We start from the raw sequence: 13,401 nt of genomic DNA, 5'->3' as shown, positions 1-13,401 counted from the left end.
TTTTGAGATGCTTTTCTATGTTTGTGTATCTAGACCTGGATTTTTTTTTGTACATATACCAAGTGTTCCCAAAGAGTTCTTGACAAGGCAAAGCTCAGCAGGATAGGCTGTCAACCCTATTATAATAATAAGCCAGACTTTAATTTTGCTGTAGACACAGTATCATGTAGCTAGAAAAATCCACCCCAAACAAATCAAACTTTTGCTTTCTCTTCACAATTAAGTGAAACCTTTCCTTTATTTTCTTTCCTTAGGTGGTGATTACAAAAACACTGAAGTCTTTTAACTTGTCATATTCTAAGACAACTTACTGAAAAGCAGTATCTGTCACACTAATGTCTAAAGCTTAGCATACTGCTACAGAAGAATGCTGTCATCCTGTGTCCAAGGAATGACTATTTTGTAACGATTAACACGCTTTATTTCCAAATTGGCACTGGTTCCTTCATGGTGCGTTGCTCATGATGCACATTATGCTGTGTAAAAAGCATGGAGCTGTTCAAAATAGTGTCATTGGCATGTCAGAAGTTTATTATGTAATGGCTTAGGTGAGGAGCTAGCGTGGAGGTAGAGGTAAACCTGGCTCCTTAATGAATTCTCACATGGAAAAATGTGTGCCTATGTATGGACCCACAGAGATGATGAAAAACAGTTGTATTGAAATGAAACTTGTCTTGCTATTGAGCAAGTAAGTATCTCTGCAAAGACTGAAACTTACTTGCAGAGCAATACTCCTTCAGAAGAATCCTGTGAACCTGCTGCAAGGCACAAGAGCATCCTAATGCATCTGTCACAGCAATGCTACAGCTCAGAGTAGATCAAAATATTGCATCTTACTTTGAGATAGCTAGAACAAGCCCTCAGAAATGACTAGATCCAGGGGATCTTTGTTGGTTTTAGCAATCTAATGAATTTTCATTTTTTACTACTTCTGTAACAGAAAACCATTAGGGGGTTTTGGTGAAAAGCAAAATGCCCAGTTTCATTCTGGGCTGGAATACTTGATATATGTACCAAAAAAAAATAATAAAAAAAATCAATGTCTAGATACACAAAAAATCCTGTTTAAACATTCTGTGTAATGGAATAAGGCCTTAACTAGCAATAAATGCGTAAGTCACTAACAAACTTGCTCCTAAATAGAGATGAATTCTGCCTTCAATTTCTGACTTAAGGGCATGCACTGGTCCATCCTGTGCTATGGGAATTCAGGTGGTTCTAGGCTTCTTTGCCAAAAATTGGTGAAATGCTGCATTGGCAGATTACTGTTTTGTGCAATGCAAATCTGGAGTAATAAGGCTTTATAGTGTCTTCTGTAGGCTGTGAACGTGATATAGAAAGCATGCAATATTTATGAAGACATAGTTTGTGAATGGAGAGAATACCAATCTGTGCAGCTGGTGACTTCTACACTTTACATCTCTTAAGTTTGAGAGTGAATTCTAATATTTGAATCCATTGTATAAATAACGTTCATAATATGGCAGCTAAATTGTTTATTTACTTGCTATTCTTCCACTTGCTCTAGTAATTCAGCTAGCCTGTTCTGTTTCTCTCTTCTATAAAACAGCAAAAATAATCTTCCTTGGTTAGTTTTCATGTGCACATTGAAGTAGGATGACTAATACTCCATATATTTCTAGTCTGCTTACAGAACTTGTATACATTTAGTAGTACATGTGACTTGGGGCAGTATCTAGTGGTCTTCTGCTTGTATGAACTGTCACACTTCCAAAGTACTTATAATTAAAGCTGATTAAGAATATTAGAGAAGAATGCCACATGGAGTTAATAGAAGTGACTAGGTGGCCGAATGGTATAAAAATTCAGCTTAAGTTGCTTTGAGTTCTGCATGATGCTATCTGACAAGGGTGCTGAGAAAGCTGCCTGTCATGAGGAGTTGGGGGAATGTACGAAGTGCTCAGAGGGAATGGGCTGAGTATGTCTCATGAAAGAGCAGTAGGAAACTCAACCACTGGGAAGGGAAGGAGGAAGAGAGGAGTGGAGTTGGACAGAGCTTTCCAGGTGAAAACCGGGGACCTTCACTGTAATGAAAAATAAGGATGATGGCCAGATGGTGCCTGCAGGCAGAGTGATTACTGAATGACCTCAACTGCTGCTTTTTTGAACCAAGAGGACCAAAATCTGGCTTTTAAAAAGGTGGTGGTTATCACTCAGGCAAACTGAGTGAAGGTATGCGAGCTGGGCAGGAGGGTTGAAAAGGAAGGGGCGGGTTTAGAGAAATTGTGGGAAGAAGAGGGATGGGATCTCATAGTATGGAACCAGACAAGAAGGAAGAAAAGGAGCAGAGCAGCACAGGAGAAAGCCCTGGCAGACAACAGGCAAAACCTATTTGCAAAAAAATGCTTAAAAGTCTGCCTGCATCTTGAAGGTCCATTTAAGTTGTTGTTCAGGCTCTTAAGCACAAATTCTGGAGTAATTATAGGTGGTGGTTACTAGAGGAGATGAAACCTTTATTCTGGGGGCAAGCAAAGACTGCTTTTAATGACTCACTTGCAATTAGACTGGCCACAAGTATAGCAGAATGAATGGCCAGAATCTCCTTTATAATTTTCACAAAGAGGCTCCATTTTGTGCCTCAGTTACAATATTTACCTGAAGGGAGATTTCTTTGATTATTTTTACTGTTCTAGAAGAAGACTATGATGTTATAGCAAGATCTTGTGCCTTTTCTGGTCTTGAGTATCAATCCCCATCTACCTTCTCAAAAATAGCAATCATACTAAATGCAGTATTCCCCTTGAATTGTGTACTTTATTCTAAAGATTTCTTAGAAGGACTGATTATACTGATATAGCTGTGGAGTTTTCAGAACTTGTCACCTCATCCTGTAAACTAAACTCTTCTATGCATTGAAACAGAAAAAATAATCTTAGCTTTAAATTAAAGTTTAAATTACTTATGACAGAAACTCATCTTTGATGTCTCTATCTTAAACTACGTTATTTAAATCCTGTTAAAACATTCTGTGTAATGGAATAAGGCCTTAACTAGCAATAAATACATAAGTCATATACTTTGCAAATTTACAGGATTCTAAAGTAGTTGTCTGAAATAGACAACAATTAATATTGCTTTTGCTATAAACTTAACTTGTAGACAAAATGGCCATTTCCTTACTATTGTGGTTGGTTTCATTTTAATTGACTATTACTGTCCTATTAGAAAAATGTCTACCAAATTACTTTAAATACATAAGTCCATCCATACAATGGATTTAGAATTCTACATAATGCTGGGCTTTCACAATACAGTTATTAAGATAGGTAGTATTCTCCTGATACTTGGCAGGAGTGAAAAGCTATCCTCTCTGTAGGAGTTGGTTACAACTTCAAGTTTGGAGATAATTGGTCTTTGTCACACAGCCTGAATTGATACTAATTAGTAAGAAATCATCTGAAGTCCACTTAATTTAAAGGCTGTTTCCTAAAATTAAATTTAAAAGCTGCCATGCTTCTGAAATCATGCACTTGTACTGGAAAGACTTTTAGACTATCTCTACAGTGAAACAAGTAGGGCTAGCTACATAGGGTCAGTGAAAAATTTACTATGAAAGATGAGGAAAAAAATCTAAAATTATCTCTTTCAATTTCAAAATAATAAAACTTTAACTTTCTAATTAGAAAAAAGACATTGAACTAGTTTCCTAGTTTCTCCATTGCATTTTCATAACAACAAAAATTTCTGAAGTAAAAGGCAACTTCTCTAGTTAGATTTCCCAGAGACTTTGAAAAATTCCACTCAAAATACTTTAACTTCTGCATCTGAATTTTTAGAGTGATAAATGAGATAGGGAGTATCTTGTAAAAATCAAAAGCAAAGTCAGAGAGACTGTCAGTGATGCCCCAAAATGTAGGTAGTTTGTGGGAAAAACACCATAGACATATACTGAAAAGGTCATGGATAAATCACAGTAACTGTAAAATGTATCCACTACACTGGCTTTGAAGATATATAGACCATTATAGGGAGGGAAAGTGATCTTATTTTTGTCTCCATCAAGAACCTGATACTTGACTGAGGGCCACATTAGTTCAGGTCCATTCCTATCCTTACAGCTCATGTAGTTTCTTCTGGTCCATGCAGTATTTGGATCTGGAGACTGTGTTCCTCCAGCAAAGTCCAGCTTTGAGGTTGAGAGATGCAGTTTGTATCATGCACAGTCAAAAGATAATCATAGTTATGCATTCTGTTTATTTCAAGTAGAACAATAGGGACATGCTCCTGAAATCTATTGTTTCCCTGTAACTTAAAAACTGGCACCCAACGATTTTTATAATGTACCAGAAGAGGACATTCCAGATTCGTAAAGTTATATTTGATCTGCAGATCATCCTGCTGTATATCTTTTCTGGCAAGAAAGTGTGTGTCTCGTATGTTATGGCTGATTGTATAACCGAAATTATTTCTCAGTCCTGCTTCTTGAATGAGGCCTTTGTCACATGCTGTTAGATTTTTTTACAATTCTGATATGTTTTGTGGGTGGGCAGGACACCGCAACAAGTGCAGTCAGGGGAGCCACATCAGTACAACTGACTGCATTGTCAGGGATATCCACAGTGGCAGTAGACATCTCTCCATCGTGTATGCTGTCACAGAAGTCTGTCTGCAAACTCAGAGAAATACTGCTGCTTCAGAACTATATGCAAGAGGTATTTGGTGTTTCCATCATATGTAAATTCCACTTCTATTACATATGCACTGAAAGCCAGCACATGGGTGTTGTTCAGTGTCACCGGGGGAGTGGACCTTTCGCCTGGCTTGGGCACAAATATGGCCTTCAAAGCTGGACTTTCATAATAGATCTTGTTCTAGAAGTCTCCCATGAGGATCTCCACAGTGCAGAACTGCTGAGTTCTCCAGACTGCTAACTGCAAGTTGGGCTTGCATTTATTGAAGTCATATGGCTGGGTGAAATTGCTAATCACAGAGCTGAGTAAGGTCAGCCACCCTCTTTCTTCACACAACATCCCTGTATTTTTCAAATCTATGCTCTCATCCTTGGCAATGTGCACTATGCTAGTGACCCGGCTGATGCTGCCGTAGAAAAGGTGTCTGTCCTGCATCAAGACTGCAATCTGGGAGCTGCTAGCAGTCACAGGTAAGAAACTGCTGCCAGGGAAGGTAGTGCTTTGAAAAGTCTCCAAGGGCATGACAGTCACTTCTTCCCTGATCAAGCCATTTTTGGCAGATATAAGCAGAGCATCTGTTGTCCAAAGGATGGTGAAACCCCTCAAGGCAAGAGTCTGCATACATCAAAGCTTAGCAAGGCCTTTGGGCAGCAGGTAGAAGGTGGCAGAGCTATGGCTGGACATACGACTTTTTGGTACTGTCGTGGTTTTAACCCCAGCCAGCAACTACGCACCACGCAGCCCCTCACTTACTCCCCCCCATCCAGCGGGATGGGGGAGAAAATCGGGAAAAGAAGTAAAACTCGTGGGTTGAGATAAGAACGGTTTAATAGAACAGAAAAGAAGAAACTAATAATGATAACACTAATAAAATGACAACAGTAGTAATAAAAGGATTGGAATGTACAAATGATGCGCAGGGCAATTGCTCACCACCCCCCGACTGACACCCAGCCAGTCCCCGAGCGGCGAAATCCCTGCCCACCCCCCCCTTCCCAGTTCCTAAACTGGATGGGACGTCACATGGTATGGAATACACTGTTGGCCAGTTTGGGTCAGGTGCCCTGGCTGGGCATGAGAAGCTGAAAAATCCTTGACTATAGTCTAAACACTACTGAGCAACAACTGAAAACATCAGTGTGTGATCAACATTCTTCGCATACTGAACTCAAAACATAGCACCATACCAGCTACTAGGAAGACAATTAACTCTATCCCAGCTGAAACCAGGACAGGTACCATTATATCTGAAATAGGTCTGTGCTGCCTCCCCTGCCCCATCCCCTCCGCTTCTGTTGATCAACAGGCCAGTCACAGCAGAGGAAATGAGACTGTAGACCCCGAGCAGCACTCCTTGCTCTCTTGTACTAGTCTCAACATGTGTAAAAGTGTAAGACCCGTCCTGTGAAAGGAAGATGTGGCTGTCAGAGACCGAGCGCCTGGTGTCATAAGCAAAAAGGGTCCAGCTGAGCTCCTTGCACTGGGGGTCTTCTCCCACATAGCAGCAGTGGGTGTTTGAGACTTTGGACATGAGGGCTGTGACTCCTGCTGATGGGACCCACCTGTTGAGGCTCTTGAAATACACATAGACCTGGCTGTTGACCACTATTGAAACCCTGTCCTTGTGCACAAAGGTGATGGCACTGATGGTGCTGAAGGTGAGGCTTCCTTGGCTTCAAGTTGTTCTGGGATGGAGAGCCGGAAGAGGCTGCTCTCAAAAGCATCCAGACTGATGAAAACATCCTTCCCCAGGTACACAGCCACCTTTGGCTCCCCCCCAACCTGGAGGCCATGCCCCTCACAGAGGTGCTGCAGGACCTCATGTGGGTGCCTCTTGCCAGCTTCGCCAAAATGTGTGGAGTACACCAGCCGCGTGTGGCTGCAACCCAAGCCTCCCCTGTGGCTACAGAGCTACAGACACAGCTCGGCCACTAGCCGTGTCCCTGGTGGCTGAGGGCCAGTGGTGGCCATTGGGGGGGGGGGGCTGGGGCTGCCCCCGTTGGGGCTGCATGGCCGTTAGCCCGCTCCCCCCGTCCGAGAGGCTTTTCTGCTAACAGTCGTGGAGGGCAGAGGTGGAGGAAGCGATGGCGACCACCCTGAGTACTGCCGAGGGGCTGGCTGCGGAGCCCGTCTGGCCTGGGGTGGGGATGTGCCGAGGGGATGGATTTTGCAAGGGAGAGGAGCCGCCTTCAAAGGGCTCTTCTTCAGCAGGTGGGTTTCTTCTCAGACCTTCTTGGCCATTGCCTGAGCACAGGGAAGGTATTTTTGTTAAGCAGCTGCACTGTACAGCTTCATTTCTGGGTGGTGGTCGGCAGTTTTTTTAATGTGAAATTAAATCTGCATTAATGTGTGATCTAAGCTTAGGTTTGAGCGCAGCCTTTGCTAATCCCCTTGCAGGACAGCCACTAACTGCTGGTGCTGGGGGTCTGCATCCTGTGTCTCACAAGGTGACCCGGGCTGTGTCCCTCATGTTTGCTGGTGCCTAGGACAGCAGCACTGTCCATCACCAGGACCAGGCCATGCCTTTTAATCACACCTGGTGATCAGGTAGCACAAGGGAGCTCATGCAGGTTAGAGACCTGCATGCCTAGATAGTGATTTTATCTGAGTCATTGAAGGGGGAGGGGAACTAGCCACAACCACTTTTTTTCTGGATCTTACAATGTTACCAGCTCTCCTTCAAGTACCTGAAGCTTAAGCCTTGTCTGAATTAATCACTAACTGTTGCCACTAATTGCAGAGAAGAGATTGCCAGTCCTTGGCAGGGTGGGGTGTTTCTCCCTCCAGCAGCACTAGGGCAGTGGTGCAGCAAGCAGAGGGGAAAGGGGTGGCGTTGCCCAACCCCCTGGAAGTGGGAGGTGGGAGATGAGACAGGAGCATTGTATACCTCTCCAGTTATGCAATACTTTTCTCTCTGATACTGAGAAATATAGTTAGTGGTTCTGTCACATTACTACTCCTTGTGTCTTTTCTTACGCCAGTGGCAAGTTGGAAGGTTGCTTGATTCTGCTGTTGCCTACTGTATTCACTGAGCATTTTATCAACAGCTTTGTGAGCTTTATCTACCTTGTCTTTAGTATTGAATTCCTGTCTCAGGTGCCGTGGGAAATACATAGAAATGGCATTGCTGAATATAGGTGACTGCTCCCCTTTTGTATCCACATTGAACGAGTTGAGCACTGCTGCCATCTAGTGCTTTCTGCTTCTAAATGTCCGTTCCGTCTCAGCAGTAAGCGGACGTCGCTTTTTGTTTTCTTCTGAGCCGGACACTGGAGGTGCCAGGAGGTCCAAGCCAGCTACGGGCGAGACTGTGGGATCTAGGAGTCTCTCACTCTGTGTGTGTGAGACAGCTGAGGAGTTGGCCACTGAAGGGACCAGGAGGTCCCACTGCTGTGGAGACCGTGGGGTCTGGAGGTCGACCAAGAGACCCATCCACATGTGTCTGTCTCTGTATGCAAAGCAGCTGGAGATAAGAAGATCTAAGGGTCAGCTGCTGGGTAGACTGAGCATCTAAGGCCAGTCACTGGAGGGATCCTCGGAGTGAGTGTGTGTCTATAAGCGTGTTGGTGTGAGCAAGAGGGCTCCTGTGTACCAGCAACTGGAGCAGGGCTGCCGGCATTGGTGCTCACCTGCCTTAGATGCCTGCAGCTGGGAGGAGACCAAGGATCTGGGCCCAGCTACTGGGTAAACCAAGGGTCTAAAGGCACTTGCTGCAGTATCCATAGCGTCCTTCTGAGGGGGTGTGCGTAGCTGGGAGCGAGGGGGTCTGCGTCAGCAAGTGGAGTGGAGCTGTGGTCCTCAGGGCTTGTCACTGTTCATGTGTCAGCAGCTGGGGAGACCTGGGATCCAGGGGCCAGCTCCCGGGCATCCTGAGCACGTGAGGCCAGCTGCTGCAGGGATCCACCCTCTATGTGTTTCCCACTAGCAGACCTTCATCCTGATAAGCCATTTGTGTTTGTGTGACTGCTGCATTTTCTTTCTGTTTTGATCTGTGGGGCTGGCCACGCGTAAGGTGTATTACATGCATGTATCCGTGTGTGTGCCTATTGGGAAAACGTGCTCACTCTCACTACTGGCTGAAGCCGAGAACGTGGAGCTGCGGCAGCCTTGCCTCTACCAGAACAGATTTCAACAACCCCTAACATCATTTCAGTGTCATTCAAAACTTCAGGTAAAAGAAGGGGGGGTAAGGGGGTGGGGAATGTAGGGAGAGCTCAGCTCTATAATTAGAAACTTATCAATAGAAATGTTGGAGTCCTATGTCTCTCCCACTGAGTACTTACACAGAAAGCCAAGTAGGATTCTTTATTATCCTTCATGTCATAGAACATAGATAAATATTATTGACTCTAAGGATTCAAGACTTGAAGCTAACAAAGGAAGTGAGCACCAATTCACTTTCAGTTTTGACTATGACTAGGTTTTGCTCAGATACAAATTCTCTAGTGACCTGTGCCTTGAAACATCAGCTTTTCCATAGTGAGGGTTATGTGTTCCTTGGTTAATATGCTTTTAAAAATTTTAGTCCTAGCTTTGTTTACTAAGTAGCTTGGGACTCCTCCTGGAATTAAATGTCTTCCCTCAGGACAGGGAAGTCCCTAAACTATGTCTCTGAGTGCAATTTCTTGACATTTGGGAGAAGTTCTTAGTATTAGGAAGTGATACTGTTTCATGAAACAAACTCAACCTCACTTCAATTTCACTTTTGAGATAGCATTTTGCAAAGTTCAGCAGCAGAATACACAAATTCAAAGTAACTATTCTTCGGCAGTTACTTACACTGTGTGTTGCTCCAGAAGGAACACACAAGTTGTCAATATAAAAATAGAAGAATTTTCACTTTCAGTGTTCGGATTTGTTGACAGAGTTCCTGTTCAGTAGAAATAATACTCAATACCTATGGCCTGTGTGGGTCCCACTGCATAGGTTGTATTTTGAGCTGTTATCAAATAGATACTCTTTCCATGTGTAACAGAGCCGTTTACGTATAGCATGATTGTTAAGATAAAAAGATAAATATAATTAATTATTTTGGGTTGTGAGAAACATTCTGTCAAAGTGCTAGAGTGAGTGGAAAATACTAGTGCCTTGGGGAGGAGGAGGATAGTGTATAAATAATGTGATGAAAATGAAAAAAAATTTTTTTGATGGTTTTCATTATTTAAACCTGAGATCACAATAGCTACATAATGTGAGGAAGCTCAGTAATATACCAAAGCTTTCTTACTGAAATAAAGCAAGCTTTTCCTCCACTGACTAAACCACAAAATTAACACTTCTATTATTCTTCAGTTGTGAAATCCAAGTACAGCTGCCTTACTGAAAGCAGTCACTCTGCCAGTGAGACTGCTTGGAGGAGAATGGAATCATATGTGGTACGATCGTGGCTATGCTCAGATTAATGTGGACAGAATTTCTCTTCAAGTTTGTTCCCAAAGATAATCACGAACCATAAAGCCAGACTTCCGACTTTACTCAAAAGATTTAATTTTAAAGCTCATCTAATTCAGTATCTACTGTGGTACAGAGCTGTCTATACTAAAGTGTCATCTAGCTCAGGTATCAAAAGTCAGGTCTCTGAATTGCAATGTATACAGTAGAGACTCCTGGATGCTTTTCACTTATTCTAGTCTTACTCTAGTGAGATAAGGGATTATGTCTGAGTATATTAAAATATAAAGATGTCTGCAGTAATGGAAATCCACTGAGGGAAGTTCAGACTTTCCTCATATGCACATTGCTATTATTTCAGTCACATGAAATCTTAATGTTTGCTGTCTTTTCAAAATTACCCTTGAATAATTTCATGAACAAAATTAATTCTATAGAGTAAAAAACTAGACTGGAATGGAAGATAATAATTTTTTCAACACTTCTGTTTTTAAAACCATGAATGCTGATTAAATGTATTCCAGGACTGAGTGATTTCTGGATCCCATTTAAATCAAGATTTATTTACTATTCATTTCTATCAGTTTACAGGAGTAAATCATTAATTTGTAAAATGTCACATGGCTAATGAGTTCTGCTAATTGCTTTAGTGGTAGCTGAAAAAGTAAAAAATTAACATGGTTTAAAAAATGTTGCTTATAGACTATAGCAGTGTATAAATCAATTCAGCTGATGCTTGCAAATGTTATTCTTTTGGGTTTTCCTCTTAAGTTAGAATAGATGTGGTGTTCTCCTGCTGGTAATAGTGGCATAGTTCCTTGCATTGTTTCCTCCAGGACAATGAAAATTCTGCTAGGAAAAAAAAAAAGACTATAACTAGATTTTTACTTACTGAAGGAAATAACTTAGTGATAGTCTTTAAACAGGTGCCTCATGATCCCTAGGTATTTAGAAGCCCTAGGATGAAGGAGATATTTCTGTATGTTGAGGAGGTTGCAGAGAGAGTAACAGTCACTTCTGACCAAGGAAATAAATACTTCTTGAAATTCACAGGCAAAACATTTCTTTCTTCCTATCCTTGTGAAGAAACCATCAGGCGATATGCCCAGCTTCCCTCCCCTCTCCCTGCAGATGCTACTGTCAGGGCCATGCCAGAGGGAGAGACAAGAATGCGCTTGGGACATGGGCTCCACTTCTAATTGCTGACACCCAGGGTGGTATTAATGACGTTTGCTGTTGCAGCTCAAGCCTGAGCTCTTGGACCCAGGTGATACTTTGAGACTCAGCTTTCTGTAATATGCACTGCTGGCTCTCACGATGCCAGGGAAACACTGGAGAACATGATCTGAGCGTGCCAAAAGCTCTGCAGCCATAAGACAAGTTTAAAATAAAACAAAACAAAACCCCTCCCTATCGCAAAGCCGTGGGCAGCCGAAGGGAGCTGCTGGAGAAAGGAAAGGGCAGTGGCAGCTCAGAGCACTTCTGGCTCTGCTTGGGAGGAACAGTGGGAGGCCTGTGAGGGAAGACTACCCCAGAAAGTTTTCCTGCTGTGACAGAACCGACTGAGCGCATCAGTCGAGTTAAGGAGACAAGGCTCAGGAATCGCAGCGAATACCGTTTTTCTTCCTAACATCTGTCCTTAAGGATCGTAGTTTTTATTCTCCAGACCACAGAGGGGAGATGTCACTGCCTTAAAGGTTCATGTTCTGTTTCTGGCTGCTTTTCAAATCCACTCTCTTCATCTGTAGGTCAAAGAAGCCCTAAGCATTCTGGATGAATTGTATCCTCAGCTACACTAAAAACACTATTAAATTTAATTACTCTTTTATAGATGCAAATTAGAGGAGAATGTTTCTTGAACTTATTGAAATGCCATTTAGAAATATATGTATTTTTAGAGTAATAAGTAGAACTTTTTCAATAACACAGCCATAAAAGATTACAAGGAGATAGGGAATATTTTATTGTTACTTGTCACCACATTTTTTCCTACTAAGTAAGAGGTTTTTTTCTCTGCAAGCCAGAGTTCAGAAAACATTAGCGGGTGCTGAACATAACCCTCAGAAAAGTTTTCTTCTGTCCAAGGCAATACTATAGTTTTGTTCAGTATGTTATGAAACTGGCTAGAATTTTTCTGAAGACTTGGTAGGTATTTTTAGGATTTTACAATATCCTTTCTGAGGGTGTGAAACTTGACATTGATGAAGATTGCCATGAAAATACATTCATTTTCTTAGCATTGAGAACTTCCCATTAAAAATGGGAAGTTTGAACCCCTTTCAGTGAAGGGCTTTGCACAGTGATATGCTTCTGTTACACAAGAGAAATGAGAATGTATGCATTAGGATGACAGTGGAAGGGCAGGTATTAATGGAAATCATCTTCACTGCACTGCCATCTTCCTCACTTTGGCTGCTAGGTATTGGTGGAAATCAGGGGCAGTTGTGAAAGAGCAGCTTCATGGCATGCATATATATTTATTTTTTTTGTCTTGAACAGAAACTTTACAAGGAAAACTTGTTAAATTTAAGTGTATAGGTTTGAAACTAGCAGCCTTTCTGTGAGTTGATGCTTTGCCTGAGCTGTCAGTGCTCTGTGCCTTAGTGTGAGCAAGGACACCGAGTGACAGGGAGGTGCCAGCCTTGCGGAAGCCCTGCAGTGCCAAGCAGCTCTGGAAGAAGAGTACGGGAACAAGAGCCCAAGCACCTGCTCGTTCATTGATCACATGAATCAATCCCAGAGCCAGCTGTGGGACCAACACAACAACTTCAGCATCCTCAGGAGCAGATGGGACAGCAGTCCAGAAACCTCTGCTTGCTCAAAGAGTTATGGTCCTGTGCTGCCTGGTGGTAAATGAAAAGGGGACTGTGCTCTCCATATTGTTAATCAGAGCAGTTTACCAAATACAATTGTCTCCTGCAAGTATATTTGGTCCTGCTCATTATGAATGCCCTGCATCAACTAATTTGGTAAAGATCCTATATGCTGCTGTAGATAGTTAAGTTTGTTAAATAGGTAATTATTCTCATCAGGGGTGTTTAGTCAGGTATGGCTACTTAAGAATGATAATACAATTCCAGCATGGGGTTACTTAGGCAGTAGCTGTATGATGGATGCATTGACCGATGCAGCGTTTCCAAGACACTGAAATGAGAAATAGACCCAACATTGACAGCACCACAGTGGGTACTGGCTACTGGCTGAGGAGAAAAAAAGTCAATATCTTCATTTCAAAATGCTGCTTTTATGCATGAAGAGTACAAAACTAACTGTTTGACACACTACTGCGGTTTGACACTGGATACTACTGATTAATAGAGTCTTTGTGTCTATGAAATGAATTGACGTTTGCCATATT

Source organism: Buteo buteo, chromosome 3, assembly GCF_964188355.1.
Source record: "Buteo buteo chromosome 3, bButBut1.hap1.1, whole genome shotgun sequence".
Classification (NCBI taxonomy): domain Eukaryota; kingdom Metazoa; phylum Chordata; class Aves; order Accipitriformes; family Accipitridae; genus Buteo; species Buteo buteo.
The sequence above is the reverse complement of the archived record's forward strand: the minus strand, read 5'-3'. Positions refer to the sequence as shown.